The following is a 17382-nucleotide window of genomic DNA, read 5'->3' on the forward strand; positions in this document are numbered from 1 at the left end:
AGAGAGAAGGAGCTGAAGAAACAGAGAGAGAAGGAGCTAAAAGAAGAGAGAGAGGAGGAGCTGAAGGAACAGAGAGAGGAGGAGGAGATGAAGGAAGAGAGAGAAGGAGCTGAGGAAACAGAGAGAGAAGGAGCTAAAGGAAGAGAAAGAGAAGGAGCTGAAGAAGCAGAGAGAGGAGGAGGAGCTAAAGGAACAGAGAAGGAGCTAAAGGAAGAGAGAGAGAAGGAGCTAAAGGAAGAGAAGGAGCTAAAGGAAGAAACAGAAAGAGGAGGAGCTAAAGGAAGAGAGAGAGAAGGAGCTGAAGAAACAGAGAGAGGAGCTGAAGAAAAAGAGAGAGAAGGCGCTAAAGGAAGAGAGAGAGAAGGAGCTGAAGAAGCAGAGAGAGAAGGAGGAGCGAAAGGAAGAGAGAGAGAAGGAGCTAAAGAAAGAGAGAGAGAAGGAGCTGAAGAAGCAGAGAGAGGAGGAGCTAAAGGAAGAGAAGGAGCTGAAGGAAGAAACAAAGAGGAGGAGCTAAAGGAAGAGAGAGAGAAGGAGCTAAAAGAAGAGAGAGAGGAGGAGCTGAAGGAACAGAGAGAGGAGGAGGAGATGAAGGAAGAGAGTGAGAAGGAGCTAAAGAAACAGAGAGAGAAGGAGCTAAAGGAAGAGAAAGAGAAGGAGCTGAAGAAGCAGAGAGAGGAGGAGGAGCTAAAGGAAAAGAGAAGAAGCTAAAGTTAGAGAGAGAGAAGGAGCAAAAGGAAGAGAAGGAGCTAAAGGAAGAAAAAGAAAGAGGAGCTAAAGGAAGAGAGAGAGAAGGAGTTGAAGAAGCAGAGAGAGAAGGAGGAGCTAAAGGAAGAGAGAGAGAAGGAGCTAAAGGAAGAGAGAGAGAAGGAGCTGAAGAAACAGAAAGAGGAGGAGGAGCTAAAGGAAGAGAGAGAGAAGGAGCTAAAGGAAGAGAGAGAGACGGAGCCGAAGAAACAGAGAGAGAAGGAGCTAAAGGAAGAGAGAGAGAAGGAGCTAAAGGAACAGAGAGAGAAGGAGCTAATGGAAGAGAGAGAGAAGGAGCTGAAGAAGCAGAGAGAGAAGGAGCTGAAGAAAAAGAGAGAGAAGGCGCTAAAGGAAGAGAGAGAGAAGGAGCTAAAGGAACAGAGAGAGAAGGAGCTAAATGAAGAGAGAGAGAAGGAGCTGAAGAAACAGAGAGAGAAGGAGCTGAAGAAAAAGAGAGAGAAGGCGCTAAAGGAAGAGAGAGAGAAAGAGCTGAAGAAGCAGAGAGAGAAGGAGGAGCTAAAGGAAGAGAGAGAGAAGGAGCTAAAGGAAGAGAGAGAGAAGGAGCTAAAAGAACAGAGAGAGAAGGAGCTAAATGAAGAGAGAGAGAAGGAGCTAAAGGAAAAGAGAGAGAAGGAGCTGAAGAAACAGAGAGAGGAGGAGGAGCTAAAGGAAGAGAGAGAGAAGGAGCTGAAGAAGCAGAGAGAGGAGGATGAGCTAAAGGAACAGAGAGAGAAGGAGCTAAATGAAACAGAAAGAGAAGGAGCTAAAGGAAGAGAGAGAGAAGGAGCTGAAGAAACAGAGAGAGAAGGAGCTAAAAGAAGAGAGAGAGGAGGAGCTGAAGGAACAGAGAGAGGAGGAGGAGATGAAGGAAGAGAGAGAAGGAGCTGAGGAAACAGAGAGAGAAGGAGCTAAAGGAAGAGAAAGAGAAGGAGCTGAAGAAGCAGAGAGAGGAGGAGGAGCTAAAGGAAAAGAGAAGGAGCTAAAGGAAGAGAGAGAAGGAGCTAAAGGAAGAGAAGGAGCTAAAGGAAGAAACAGAAAGAGGAGGAGCTAAAGGAAGAGAGAGAGAAGGAGCTGAAGAAACAGAGAGAGGAGCTGAAGAAAAAGAGAGAGAAGGCGCTAAAGGAAGAGAGAGAGAAGGAGCTGAAGAAGCAGAGAGAGAAGGAGGAGCGAAAGGAAGAGAGAGAGAAGGAGCTAAAGAAAGAGTGAGAGAAGGAGCTGAAGAAGCAGAGAGAGGAGGAGGAGCTAAAGGAAGAGAAGGAGCTGAAGGAAGAAACAAAGAGGAGGAGCTAAAGGAAGAGAGAGAGAAGGAGCTAAAAGAAGAGAGAGAGGAGGAGCTGAAGGAACAGAGAGAGGAGGAGGAGATGAAGGAAGAGAGTGAGAAGGAGCTAAAGAAACAGAGAGAGAAGGAGCTAAAGGAAGAGAAAGAGAAGGAGCTGAAGAAGCAGAGAGAGGAGGAGGAGCTAAAGGAAAAGAGAAGAAGCTAAAGGAAGAGAGAGAGAAGGAGCAAAAGGAATAGAAGGAGCTAAAGGAAGAAAAAGAAAGAGGAGCTAAAGGAAGAGAGAGAGAAGGAGCTGAAGGAAGAGAGAGAGAAGGAGCTGAAGAAACAGAAAGAGGAGGAGCTAAAGGAAGAGAGAGAGAAGGAGCTAAAGGAAGAGAGAGAGAAGGAGCTAAAGGAACAGAGAGAGAAGGAGCTAAAGGATGAGAGAGAAGGAGCTAAAGGAACAGAGAGAGAAGGAGCTGAAGAAACAGAGAGAGGAGGAGGAGCTAAAGGAAGAGAGAGAGAAGGAGCTAAAGGAAGAGAGAGAGAAGGAGCTGAAGGAAAAGAGAGAGAAGGAGCTAAAGGAAGAGAGAGAGAAGGAGCTGAAGAAACAGAAAGAGGAGGAGCTAAAGGAACAGAGAGAGAAGGAGCTGAAGAAACAGAGAGAGAAGGAGCTGAAGAAAAAGAGAGAGAAGGCGCTAAAGGAAGAGAGAGAGAAAGAGCTGAAGAAGCAGAGAGAGAAGGAGGAGCTAAAGGAAGAGAGAGAGAAGGAGCTGAAGGAAAAGAGAGAGAAGGAGCTAAAGGAAGAGAGAGAGAAGGAGCTGAAGAAACAGAAAGAGGAGGAGCTAAAGGAAGAGAGAGAGAAGGAGCTAAAGGAAGAGAGAGAGAAGGAGCTAAAGGAACAGAGAGAGAAGGAGCTAAAGGATGAGAGAGAGAAGGAGCTAAAGGAACAGAGAGAGAAGGAGCTGAAGAAACAGAGAGAGGAGGAGGAGCTAAAGGAAGAGAGAGAGAAGGAGCTAAAGGAAGAGAGAGAGAAGGAGCTGAAGAAACAGAGAGAGAAGGAGCTGAAGAAAAATTGAGAGAAGGCGCTAAAGGAAGAGAAAGAGAAAGAGCTGAAGAAGCAGAGAGAGAAGGAGGAGCTAAAGGAAGAGAGAGAGAAGGAGCTAAAGGAAGAGAGAGAGAAGGAGCTAAAAGAACAGAGAGAGAAGGAGCTAAATGAAGAGAGAGAGAAGGAGCTAAAGGAACAGAGAGAGAAGGAGCTGAAGGAACAGAGAGAGGAGAAGGAGATGAAGGAAGAGAGAGAGAAGGAGCTGAGGAAACAGAGAGAAGGAGCTAAAGGAAGAGAAAGAGAAGGAGCTGAAGAAGCAGAAAGAGGAGGAGGAGCTAAAGGAATAGAGAAGGAGCTAAAGGAAGAGAGAGAGAAGGAGCTAAAGGAAGAAACAGAAAGAGGAGGAGCTAAAGGAAGAGAGAGAGAAGGAGCTGAAGAAAAAGAGAGAAGGCGCTAAAGGAAGAGAGAGAGAAGGAGCTGAAGAAGCAGAGAGAGAAAGAGGAGCTAAAGGAAGAGAGAGAGAAGGAGCTAAAGGAAGAGAGAGAGAAGGAGCTGAAGGAAAAGAGAGAGAAGGAGCTAAAGGAAGAGAGAGAGAAGGAGCTGAAGAAACAGAAAGAGGAGGAGCTAAAGGAAGAGAGAGAGAAGGAGCTAAAGGAAGAGAGAGAGAAGGAGCTAAAGGAACAGAGAGAGAAGGAGCTAAAGGATGAGAGAGAGAAGGAGCTAAAGGAACAGAGAGAGAAGGAGCTGAAGAAACAGAGAGAGGAGGAGGAGCTAAAGGAAGAGAGAGAGAAGGAGCTGAAGAAGCAAAGAGAGGAGGAGGAGCTAAAGGAAAAGAGAGAGAAGAAGCTATAGGAAGAGAGAGAGAACGAGCTGAAGAAACAGAAAGAGGAGGAGCTAAAGGAAGAGAGAGAGAGAGAAGGAGCTGAAGAAACAGAGAAGGAGCTAAAGGAAGAGAGAGAGAAGGAGCTGAAGAAGCAGAGAGAGGAGGAGGAGCTAAAGGAAAAGAGAGAGAAGGAGCTAAAGGAACAGAGAGAGAAGGAGCTAAAGGAAGAGAGAGTGAAGGAGAAGAAGAAACAGAGAGAGAAGGAGCTGAAGAAAAAGAGAGAGAAGGCGCTAAAGGAAGAGAGAGAGAAGGAGCTGAAGAAGCAGAGAGAGAAGGAGGAGCTAAAGTAAGAGAGATAGGAGTTAAAGGAAGAGAGAGAGAAGGAGCTAAAAGAACAGAGAGAGAAGGAGCTAAATGAAGAGAGAGAAGGAGCTAAAGGAACAGAGAGAGAAGGAGCTGAAGAAACAGAGAGAGCAGGAGGAGCTAAAGGAAGAGAGAGAGAAGGAGCTGAAGAAGCAGAGAGAGGAGGAGGAGCTAAAGGAACAGAGAGAGAAGGAGCTAAAGGAACAGAAAGAGAAGGAGCTAAAGGAAGAGAGAGAGAAGGAGCTGAAGAAACAGAGAGAGAAGGAGCTAAAAGAAGAGAGAGGAGGAGCTGAAGGAACAGAGAGAGGAGGAGGAGATGAAGGAAGAGAGAGAAGGAGCTGAGGAAACAGAGAGAGAAGGAGCTAAAGGAAGAGAAAGAGAAGGAGCTGAAGAAGCAGAGAGAGGAGGAGGAGCAAAAGGAAAAGAGAAGGAGCTAAAGGAAGAGAGAGAGAAGGAGCTAAAGGAAGAGAAGGAGCTAAAGGAAGAAACAGAAAGAGGAGGAGCTAAAGGAAGAGAGAGAGAAGGAGCTGAAGAAACAGAGAGAGAAGGAGCTGAAGAAAAAGAGAGAGAAGGCGCTAAAGGAAGAGAGAGAGAAGGAGCTGAAGAAGCAGAGAGAGAAGGAGGAGCTAAAGGAAGAGAGAGAGCAGGAGCTAAACGAAGAGAGAGAGAAGGAGCTGAAGGAACAGAGAGAGAAGGAGCTAAAGGAAGAGAGAGAGAAGGAGCTGAAGAAACAGAAAGAGGAGCTAAAGGAAGAGAGAGAGAAGGAGCTAAAGGAAGAGAGAGAGAAGGAGCTAATGGAACAGAGAGAGAAGGAGCTAAAGGAACAGAGAGAGAAGGAGCTAAAGGATGAGAGAGAGAAGGAGCTAAAGGAACAGAGAGAGAAGGAGCTGAAGAAACAGAGAGAGGAGGAGGAGCTAAAGGAAGAGAGAGAGAAGGAGCTGAAGAAGCAAAGAGAGGAGGAGGAGCTAAAGGAACAGAGAGAGAAGGAGCTAAAGGAACAGAAAGAGAAGGAGCTAAAGGAAGAGAGAGAGGAGCTGAAGAAACAGAAAGAGGAGGAGCTAAAGGAACAGAGAGAGAAGGAGCTGAGGAAACAGAGAGAGAAGGAGCTAAAGGAAGAGAGAGAGAAGGAGCTGAAGAAGCAGAGAGAGGAGGAGGAGCTAAAGGAAGACAGAGAGAAGGAGCTAAAGGAAGAGAGAGAGAAGGAGCTAAAGGAAGAGCGAGAGAAGGATCTGAAGAAACAGAGAGAGGAGGAGGAGCTAAAGGAACAGAGAAGGAGCTAAAGGAAGAGAGAGAGAAGGAGCTAAAGGAAGAAACAGAAAGAGGAGGAGCTAAAGGAAGAGCGAGAGAAGGAGCTAAAGAAAGAGAGAGAGAAGGAGCTAAAGGAACAGAGAGAGAAGGAGCTAAAGGAAGAGAGAGAGAAGGAGCTGAAGAAACAGAGAGAGGAGGATGAGCTAAAGGAAGAGAGAGAGGAGCTAAAGGAAGAGAGAGAAAGGGAGCTGAAGAAACAGAAAGAGAAGGAGCTAAAGGAACAGAGAGAGAAGGAGCTGAAGAAACAGAGAGAGAGAAGGAGCTAAAGGAAGAGAGAGAAGGAGCTAAAGGAAGAGAGAGAAAAGGAGCTGAATAAACAGAGAGAGGAGGAGCTGAAGAAAAAGAGAGAGAAGGAGCTGAAGAAACAGAAAGAGGAGGAGCTAAAGGAAGAGAGAGAGAAGGAGCTAAAGGAAGAGAGAGAGAAGGACCCGAAGAAACAGAGAGAGAAGGAGGAGCTAAAGGAAGAGAGAGAAGGAGCTGAAGAAACAGAAAGAGGACGAGCTGAAGAAACAGAGAGAGAAGGAGCTAAAGGAAGAGAGAGAGGAGCTAAAGGAAGAGAGAGAGAAGGAGCTGAAGGAACAGAGAGAGAAGGAGCTAAAGGAAGAGAGAGAGAAGGAGCTAAATGAAGAGAGAGAGAATGAGCTGAAGGAACAGAGAGAGTAGGGGCTAAAGGAACAGAGAGAGAAGGAGCTGAAAAAACAGAGAGAGGAGCTAAAGGAACAGAGAGAGAAGGAGCTGAAGACACAGAGAGAGAAGGAGCTGAAGAAACACAGAGAGAGGAGGAGCTGAGGAAACAGAGAGAGAAGGAGCTAAAGGAAGAGAAAGAGAAGGAGCTGAAGAAGCAGAGAGAGGAGGAGGAGCTAAAGGAACAGAGAAGGAGCTAAAGGAAGAGAGAGAGAAGGAGCTAAAGGAAGAGAAGGAGCTAAAGGAAGAAACAGAAAGAGGAGGAGCAAAAGGAAGAGAGAGAGAAGGAGCTGAAGAAACAGAGAGAGAGAATGAGCTAAAGGAAGAGTGAGAAGGAGCTAAAGGAAGAGAGAGAAAGGGAGCTGAAGAAACAGAAAGAGAAGGAGCTAAAGGAACAGAGAGAGAAGGAGCTGAAGAAACAGAGAGAGAGAAGGAGCTAAAGGAAGAGAGAGAAGGAGCTAAAGGAAGAGAGAGAAAAGGAGCTGAATAAACAGAGAGAGGAGGAGCTGAAGAAAAAGAGAGAGAAGGAGCTGAAGAAACAGAAAGAGGAGAAGGAGCTAAAGGAAGAAAGAGAGAAGGACCCGAAGAAACAGAGAGAGAAGGAGCTAAAGGAAGAGAGAGAAGGAGCTGAAGAAACAGAAAGAGGACGAGCTGAAGAAACAGAGAGAGAAGGAGCTAAAGGAAGAGAGAGAGAGAAGGAGCTAAAGGAAGAGAGAGAGGAGCTAAAGGAAGAGAGAGAGAAGGAGCTGAAGGAACAGAGAGAGAAGGAGCTAAAGGAAGAGAGAGGGAAGGAGCTAAAGGAAGAGAGAGAGAAGGAGCTAAAGGAACAGAGAGAGAAGGAGCTGAAGACACAGAGAGAGGAGGAGCTGAAGAAACACAGAGAGAAGGAGCTGAAGAAACACAGAGAGAGGAGGAGCTGAAGAAACAGAGAGAGAAGGAGCTGAAGAAACAGAGAGAGAAGGAGCTAAAGGAACAGAGAGAGAAGGAGCTGAAGAAACTGCTTCTGTGAAGCTAAGAATCTGGGAAACTCATTTTGAGCACCAAAACAACTCAACCACATGAGTAATGGTATGTTTTCACAGGACATATAAAGAATTTCTATAACCTGACTTTTTTCTAGAATCTTTTTGTAAGGTTTAAGGTCAGCATATTGCTTCAAAAAGTGCTCTAGGTCACCTGAGTCCTCATTATAGAAAAAGCTCAGACTGTTCTGAACATTTTGATGTAAAAGTCAAAGTCAGCTTTGTCAAAACTGCTATATGTTCAGGACATACACAGGATTAAAATTGCATTACTCTCAAACCCATGGCACAACTATAAACATTGAACATTCAAATAAAAATTAAATAACACTAAGCAAGAAAATGTATTATACTAGTTTTAGGAATGTAAAGTTAAGTGTGTGAGAATAAGTGTTTGTTTAAATAAATACAAAAGACAAAAAATAAAGTGACATAAGAAGGAAATTAAAAAGCTGGGTATGGTCAGTGCAGCTTATATACTCTTATAGTTGTGTGTGCATAACCAGTTATTGATAATGCAGAGTTCAGTGTTGAGTTTGTGTGTTATTGGTCTGCAGGATCCAAAGTTTGTATGTTAAGGGGATGGAAGGGGAAGGGGAGGCAGAGCAGGGAGAAAGTTGAGCATCCTGCCTGCCTGTCCCTCAGTCTGGTTCTAGCTGGGAGACTCCGCAGTCTCCTCCATAAAATGGCAGCAGGCTGAAGAAATGGTGTAGCGGGTGGGTAGGGTCCTCCACCATGCAGAGGGCTTTCAGAGTGACGCAGGTGTTGTGTTGGTCGTGTAGGGAGGGGAAAGAGGTGCCAACGATCTTCTCAGCTGCTCTAACAATGCGCTGGAGGCAGAGCGTGGTGCAAGTGCTGTACCAGACAGTGTGTACAGTTTACAGTAGTGTTGAGTCCGGATGCCCTCCATGGCAGCTCTGTAGAAAGTGCACATGATGGGGGTTGGGGCTCTGACTCTTCTTGGCTTGCGGAGGAAGTAGAGGTGCTGGTGAGCTTTCCTGGCTGGTGATGCTAAGTTGATGCTTCAGGACAGGACAAGACAGGTGTGCACTGCGGAAGTATCAACATTAACCATGGAGCTCATTAACGAAAAACGGTGTCCACAAAAAAAAGTTAGAAACATAAAGTTTTGGGACACCTGCTCATAATTTTTTTCCTTCCAATACCAAGGATATTTAAAAGGTTCATCTGCTTTTTGTTGGGAGTAACTCTCTCTATATTGACCAGGGAATGCTTCCTACTAGATTTTAGAGCGTTGCTGTGAGGAACTGATTTCACTCAGTGTTAGTGAGATGTTGGATGATCACCACTCCACCTTATTCTCCACCAACTCATCCCAAAAGTCCTATTCTATTGGCAATACTCTACAAGGACTAGACAACGTGGGAGTGTGCATTCCCACATCTCTGTCAGCAATGGGTGCAAATGAAAGTGGCTGTTTGAGTTTAATTTTGATGGGGTGTCCACAAACATTTGCACACATGGTGACAGCTTAGGTTGGCTAGTCCAGACCACTCTTTCATTTCATGCTGAAAGGGGTTTCTGCTCTGTATTAGCTGAGTGCTAACCGGACCTGATGAGAGCACACAGCACGCGGGCGGGTGAGGGAGCGCTCGCGCTGGAAGAGTGAGTGAAGCTAACTGTGAACTAGCTAACGCTAACGCTAGCGACTTTACTTCTCAGACTGACCAAGAGACACAGATAAATATGTGCTCAGCTGAAGTCTAATGAACTGTTAAGCTACACATTCAACTGTTTCTCATTCCTCACCTTTTAAACGCTGAATTTGAATCGTGAAGCAGGTCCTCAGTCCATTTACAGTCGGCTACGTTCACTTCGGCGAAAAGACTCCGGGTTTGGGCTCGAAACCGTTCATGTGTTAGTAATAAAAACAACTCGATATTTTACTAAAATGTCGGTAAATGCTTTGGTTAGTAAATAAATATAATATACAAACAGCAAATGTCACTAATGTGAGGATCAGCCGTTTATATTCCAGCAGCTCCTAACGGTCTAAACCGTCTCCTCACACTGGAGCTCGCTCGCGCTGTAACGCCGAGCAATCAGAGGCGGAGTCAGGCTGATCCAGACCCGCCCTCCCTGTGTTTTAATTGGTCCGGAAGCCTGTCAGTCAGTGGTTAACACCTCCCCCTTAGCTTTATTCTCAGCGCACAGCGTCTGTGTTTATTCCTCTGTCTGTTCACTCTTACTGACTTACACTCAAACCTAAGAGATATTTATTCTCCAGCCTACCGATACATCTTTTTCTTAGTGCCTATTTTATTCATACAGTGATTCCACAGATAAGATCCTAAAAGAAAAGTGTTCAAATATTAACAACGATTATGTCTCATATTCAGTAACGAAACAACAAAAATAAGAATAAAAGTATGTTTCTATTTTATTAATAATAGTATTTATAGCTGGGCACGCGGCTTTCAGTCAGCTGATAGCACCACGGCATCCAAACATGGGCCAGCTGTATGGTGCCATAAATGAAACCTAAAGAAACAGTAAAGCTGGACAGAGGAACCATGCCTGTTATGGGATGTAGGTTATATAATCATGCCTGCTTCTCTCTCAATATCACAGCGCCATCTGAAGCAGGTGGTGGACAGAGAAAGGGCGACTTGCTAAAGGTGTTTGAGAAATAGGCTCGCTGTGTAATTAGCTACCTTCTCGGAATTCTTCGGATGATCTTATATGAGGTTTTAGCACTCCAACATGTATTTTCTCTTTTTAATGCATTCATTGTATTTTATTACTTATTTTTTCTGTTGTTGGTCAGAGAAGGATGTGTGTCACCCTTGGGATACTTCATTCTGGGAGTTTTTTCCTTGTCCTAGTTTTGCTTTGCTAGTAATATAGATTACTTAACATTAACGTGTGTGATGCGGAGAGTCCTGACTAGTGGGAGGAGACTAGAAGTAGCTCAATTATGGTGAGAAATACAGAAAAAACTGAATTAAATATCCAGAATACCGGTTAAATACATGAGATACTGACATATAAAAGACGACCCTACGGCTCCACCATGCAGCTCTGGATTTCATCCATTCAGAAACACTGTATGTAATTTTACAGTTAAACAACCATCAATTCTATTCAATTTTTTCATTTCTATAAAAAATATTCTGTGAAATGAGAAAACAGTCAGAAGTAACTGAAGATTATGTAATTACTTTCAATATTACTTTCAATAGTCAATTATTCATTTATTAACAAATGTTTCAAAGATAAAAATAGAAAAGTTAAGTGTATTCTGATAAACTGGTTTCAGTAAAACTATAATTAAGAAGCGTTCTGTATTTTAAAGTACTTACAAAATCCTTGTGTAGAAAAAAATATTTTTATATTCTTATTATTAACAATAATACATTGATATTAGTAATACATTTATTAACCTACATTTAACATTTATTATTATTAATCTATTAGTATCTGTATGACTAAAAATATTAATACTTTATTCATTGTATTTTTAATGTTATTAGTAGTAATAATAAATGATAATAACTTATTATTATTTTAAAACATTTTAATAGTGATAATAATAACAGTGTAAATTTGCTCAGTTATCCAGGTCAGCGGCTCCGTCCATTGAGACAAGAAGCGACGCTGAACACTGTATGGCGAAGTGGGCGTGGCCTGTGTGCATCCAGCATTGTGACGTCATCCTCACGGACTCTATATAAGGGAGCGCGCAGGAGCGCTTCCACACACACGGAGAGTCACGCACGGGGACTCTTACTACACGTCTGTATGAGTACATCAGTTACTGCAGTCAACACTATGCAGTCTGAAAAGGTGGGTCATCCACAACAATGCTGGGTGGAGCAGAGGGACGAGGTGAAAACCCCACACAGGCGCTCCAGAGGCCAGAAAATGGCCCGAGGGATCATGAAGCGTTTGCGGGCTGTTTTGCAGCACAGAGCCCAACCACAGAGTTTAGCAGAGGAAAGGGTCACGGAGGAGAACCAGGAGGAACCGACCTGCGGGTGCTGGACTGGCTGCTTCCCCAAGCTGCGCTGTAAGAAGCGCCGAAGCCGGGGGAACAAGAGGGACCTGAGTGAACAGAAAGAGGAGGTGGAGCTGAAGGAACAGAGAGAGGAGGAGGAGCTGAAGGAACAGAGTGAAGAGGAGCTGAAGGAACAGAGAGAGGAGGAGCTGAAGGAACAGAAAGAGGAGGAGCTGAAGAAACAGAGAGAGGAGGAGCTGAAGGAACAGAGAGAGGAGGAAAGACAGAAAATAGAAAAGCTCATGGAGTTAAAGGAAAAGGCGAAACGCCACAGGACGGAGCTTGAAATATGTAAGAAAAGAGAGGAGAAGCTCAGGAGAAAGGTGGAGAGAATGAAGCAAAAACTGAATGCAGAGAAAGAATTGGAGGAGCTGAAACGCAGGCAGAGAGAGGAGGAGGAGGAAAGAGAGAAACAGGTGGCTGAGGTGGAGGAGCTGAAGGCAGAATCAGATAGAGAGGTGGAAAGAGAAGAACAGATTCAGAGAGAGAAGGAGGAGGAGGAGGAGCAGAAGACCGAAGAGAAGGTCTGTGAAATAGAGAAACAGAGAAAGGAGGAAAGACAGAAGCAGATGAGACGCAGGCTGATGGACTACAGGGGTGCAGGAACAACCCCTAAAATATGCATAAAGGACATGCCTGTAATTTTGTTGTTGGGTTTGTACATGATTGTTGTGTTCGGTGTGGTGTTCATATGTTCATGGGAACTCATTACGGCAGACAAAATCTAAGCAGTACCACCCCCCTCCCTCTTTCACTATGTCCTGTAATTCTGACTATTAATTTTGAACATGAACACTACACATTTATCCCCAAAAGAAGAAGATGAGAAGATTCCCGTTTTCATTTGAGATCAGTTAAATAATGTGAGGAAGTTGAGGGTGCAGTCCTATCCGCTCCTGAAAGAAGAGGAGCTGAAGAAACAGACAGAGAAAAAGCTGAAGAAACAGAGAGAGAAGGAGCTGAAGGAAGAGAGAGAGAAGGAGCTAAAGGAACAGAGAGAGAAGGAACTGAAGAAACAGAAAGAGGAGGAGCTAAAGGAAGAGAGAGAGAAGGAGCTGAAGAAACAGAGACAGAAGGAGCTAAAGGAAGAGAGAGAGAAGGAGCTAAAGGAAGAGAGAGAGAAGGAACTGAAGAAACAGAAAGAGGAGGAGCTGAAGGAAGAGAGAGAGAAGGAGCTAAAGGAAGAGAGAGAGAAGGAGCTGAAGAAACAGAAAGAGAAGGAGCTAAAGGAAGAGAGAGAGAAGGAGCTAAAGGATGAGAGAGAGAAGGAACTAAAGGATGAGAGAGAGAAGGAGCTAAAGGAAGAGAGAGAGAAGGAGCTGAAGAAACAGAAAGAGGAGGAGCTAAAGGAAGAGAGAGAAAGAGGAGGAGCTAAAGGAAGAGAGAGAAGGAGCTAAAGGAAGAGAAGGAGCTAAAGAAAGAAACAGAAAGAGGAGGAGCTAAAGGAAGAGAGAGAAGGAGCTGAAGGAAGAGAGAGAGAAGGAGCTAAAGGAAGAGAGAGAGAAGGAGCTAAAGGAAGAGAGAGAGAAGGAGCTGAAGAAACAGAGAGAGGAGGAGGAGCTGAAGGAACAGAAAGAGGAGGAGGAGCTGAAGGAACAGAAAGAGGAGGAGCTGAAGGAACAGAGAGAGGAGGAGCTAAAGGAACAGAAAGAGGAGGAAAGACAGAAAATAGAAAAGCTCATGGAGTTAAAGGAAAAGGCAAAACGCCACAGGACGGAGCTTGAAATATGTAAGAAAAGAGAGAAGAAGCTCAGAAGAAAGGTGGAGAGCATGAAGCAAAAACTGAAGGCAGAGAAAGAATTGGAGGAGCTGAAACGCAGGCAGAGAGAGGAGGAGGAGGAAAGAGAGAAACAGGTGGCTGAGGTGGAGGAGCTGAAGGCAGAATCAGATAGAGAGGTGGAAAGAAAAGAACAGATTCAGAGAGAGAAGAAGGAGGAGGAGGAGCAGAAGACCGAAGAGAAGGTCTGGGGTGCAGGAACAACCCCTAAAATATGCATAAAGGACATGCCTGTAATTTTTTTGTTGGGTTTGTACATGATTGTTGTGTTCGGTGTGGTGTTCATATGTTCATGGGAACTCATTACGGCAGACAAAATCTAAGCAGTACCACCCCCCTCCCTCTTTCACTATGTCCTATAATTCTGACTATTAATTTTGAAAATGAACAGAACACATTTATCCCCAAAAGAAGAAGATGAGAAGATTCCCGTTTTCGTTTGAGATCAGTTAAATAATGTGAGGAAGATAAGGGTGCAGTCCTATCAGCTCCTGAAGGTCCACCAGAAACCTTGCTCCACAGCCTCCTAATGGCCCTTCGGCTCCCCATGTTCCACAACCTCCTAAAGACCAATCATCCATGAGCTCCTCAGAGTTCAGCAGCTCACCACTTAAGTCATCATTAAGTTAGCATTCCCCTTTTCAGTCTCGGCTCCTCTTAAGGTTTCTTTCTCTCTCTCTAGGGGAGTTTTCCTTGCTCACTTGGGGCTGTATATTAATAGTCTTAGTTATCTTTATTCTGGAAATGGAGGTTAAGCCTAACTCAATCTGGAGCTTGGACGCTGAATAGTAATATTTATAGGAAGGGAGGTTGAATAGGTGGAGATGTGTAAACAAGCCGGTTTTCATGGGTCAGCACAGCACAGGCTCCAAGGTTAGAGAAGCTGCATTCTGACAGGAAGGTCACAAGGAAACATTCACCTGACGCAGATCCTGGATAGCCAAACATTCCCCCACCCTCAACTGTTTCAGGAATACCCACGATTCTTGGATACGTCAAATCTGGTGGGTAACACTTTGCGCCATAAAGTATTGTTATATTTGCCTCCTTCTTGCTTTTAAATGCTCATTCACTGGAGTTCATCATCAGTTTATGGCTGGATGTAATGTGAATAAGGCTATTATTGAAATTTGAATAGCATTCTTAAATTGATAACATTAGTGGGTTTATTGTATAATACAACCTAGCTAAATACCAGGAACTCAACTGGCCACCTGTGTGTTATAGCCTGAAACATTTTACTAATATATGTTAACGTCAAAAAAGAATGACAGAACTACACCTCTTAAAAATATTGCCCTTATTCTTATTCTTTATTTACATTACCATTTTTCTGTTTGGAAAGCTTTGAAATGTGTGAAGGAAAGGGAGACCATCATTACCAAATTGAGAGCAGTTGCTCTCATGGAGAACTTGAGTGAAATTGCATCTCTTATTAAGGAGATGCAATGTTTATAAATAGCTATTAAATAAACGACTACTAATTTTACATGTTTTTTAAAGGAAAATTGTTTTATTAAACCATTATTTTCCAGATTACACATAATCACTTTTGTAAAAAAAAAAAAAAGTGTGTTCCTTGGACTGTCACAGTTGGTGTGTGGAAATGGATGACACACTTACTGTGTCTAAATCCACATGTGTTGTCTCTGAGCACACTCGCTTTTTGAACACACATTTCTTAGTGTGTAGTCGACAAAGAGAGGGTGACTTTCTAAAGTCCACGGCTTTACTTGTCTTGCTTGGTGCTTGAAACTCCTCTGCCACCTTAAATGCTGTGCTGGTCACTCATTGGCGCTGTGCTCCAATATGGTAAACTGCTGTGCTGTTTAGGGTGGAGCAGAAAAACTTTACTTATTGATTGTGATAATTAATAATCATAATGGCCATGTGTTTCTTGGTGTTTCTTACATTCTGGCGCCTCAGGTGTTATACTAATTGATGGTAAATGACCATGACATTAATGATAACTACATTTTGAAATGGAAATTCCTAACCATGTGGAAATTTACTGTGATAACATAGTTTAGTGGTGCGGTTTAGACCAACAGTTTTAAAATGAAGATTGTTATAAGACATTTATTTGATATTAGCATGATTTTAATAAGATATAAATAAGAGATAATGATGTGATTAAGTGTATAGGTTTAGAAATATTTTTAGGTTTAGGTTCATAATAATGGAAAAAAAATATATATACACATTGCCATTTTTGTTCCATTCCAGGCTATTCACTGGCTTCTTCTCTCTCTTGTGTGCTGGCATTTTGCGTTTCTTCTTTGTCACCTCCTCAGATGAGTCACACAAGGAAGAAGGTGTCTCCATCAGACTCCTCTGGCTTCTCAGGAATTGGATGCTTTGGGTGGGCTTTTGCTTTCATTTCTGTAAAGGTACAATCAGTCAAAAACAAAGAATTAAATCATGTTGACTTTTGATTAATTATTAGACCCAATGATTTGTTATTGTCATCCAAATTTGTCTTTGCTTATCACAAGATATATCACATTTCTGCTGCTGCAGCCCTATGCGTAATTCTTATTGCGTTAGCCCTATGCCTCTTGACTTGACTTATTTTAAAATACTTCTATAACATATAGCAATTTCAAAGTAATTGTAAAATGTCTGCCCAATGAAACCATTTTTATTATTTTTAATTTATTGATTTTTATTTTTTATTGTAGTGTAAAGAGCAGTACTTAAGTACTTAAGAATATTTAAAAGCTACAGGATCATGATTTTCTTTTTAAAAAATGTTTCAGATCTACAGAAAAACTAATAATTATAAATTATATAATAAAATTATAAAATTATATAATAATCATAATTAGATCTGCAGATCATTAGAGACACACCTGTGGATGTATTTTAAGGCACACCTGAAACACACTGCTTCTTTGTGTTACATCATGGGAAAGTCTAAAGAAATCAGCCAAGATATCTTTGAAGAGAATTGTTGATTTGAAGTCTGGCTCATACTTGGGTGCAATTTCTAGATGCCTGAAGGTGCCTCGTTTATATGTACAAACAATTATACGCAAGTACAAACAAGCCACCATACCGCTCAGGAAGGAGATTCTGTGTCCCAGAGATCAACGTGTTTTGGTCCGAAATGTCAACCCAAGAACAAAAGCAAAAGACCTTGTGAAGGTGCGGACTGAAGCTGGTAAGTTTGAGTGTAAGTCAGTAAAAGTGAACAAACAGAGTAATAAACACAGAAGCTGTGCGCTGAGAATGAAGCTAAGGGGAAAGTGTAAACCACTGACTGACAGACTGACAGACTGGTTTGTGTAAATGATGACATTTTTCAGGAATATTTCAAACTTTTATGCACTTTCGGAAAACTAATTTCCGACAGAATGGATTTTTGTTACACCGCACCCACCAAAGGCAAAAACACATTATCACAACTATTGAATACAAATGGGCAAACAGTTTTATATACACAAGACTTTTACCTCATTTTCTGTCTAGCCATTTTACCTTACTTTACTGTTACCAGTTTTAACTGCCCAACATCACAATCCAGCCTCACAACTGCTCTTGCAAAAATGATGAAAATACAGTGGGGAAAAAAAAGTATTTAGTCAGTCACCAATTGTGCAAGTTCTCCCACTTAAAACGATGAGAGAGGCCTGTAATTGACAAAATGAGAAACAAAAACAGAAAATCACATTGTCTGATTTTTAAAGAATTTATTTGCAAATAATGGTGGAAAATAAGTATTTGGTCACCTACAAACAAGCAAGATTTCTGTCTGTCACAGACCTGTAACTTCTTCTTTTAGAGGCTTCTCTGTCCTCCACTCATTACCTGTATTAATGGCACCTGTTTGAACTCGTTAACAGTATAAAAGACACCAGCCCACAACCTCAAACAGTCACACTCTAAACTCCACTATGGTGAAGACCAAAGAGCTGTCGCAGGACACCAGAAAAAATTGTAGACCTGCACCAGGCTGGGAAGACTGAATCTGCAATAGGCAAGCAGCTTGGTGTGAAGAAATCTACTGTGGGAGCAATAATCAGAAAATGGAAGACCTACAAGACCACTGCTAATCTCCCTCCATCAGGGGCTCCACGCAAGATCTCAGCCTGTGGGGTCAAAATGATCACAAGAACGGTGAGCAAAAATCCCAGAACCACACGGGGGGACCTAGTGAATGACCTGCAGAAAGGTATGACCAACATTACAAAGGCTACCGTCAGTAACACACTACGCCACCAGGGACTCAGATCTAGCAGTGCCAGACGTGTTCCCCTGCTTAAGCCAGTACATATCCGGGTGCGTCTGAAGTTTGCTAGAGAGCATTTGGATGTTCCGGAAGAGTATTGGGAGAA

Source organism: Salminus brasiliensis, chromosome 18 (assembly GCF_030463535.1).
Source record: "Salminus brasiliensis chromosome 18, fSalBra1.hap2, whole genome shotgun sequence".
In the NCBI taxonomy this organism is placed as follows: Eukaryota; Metazoa; Chordata; class Actinopteri; order Characiformes; family Bryconidae; genus Salminus; species Salminus brasiliensis.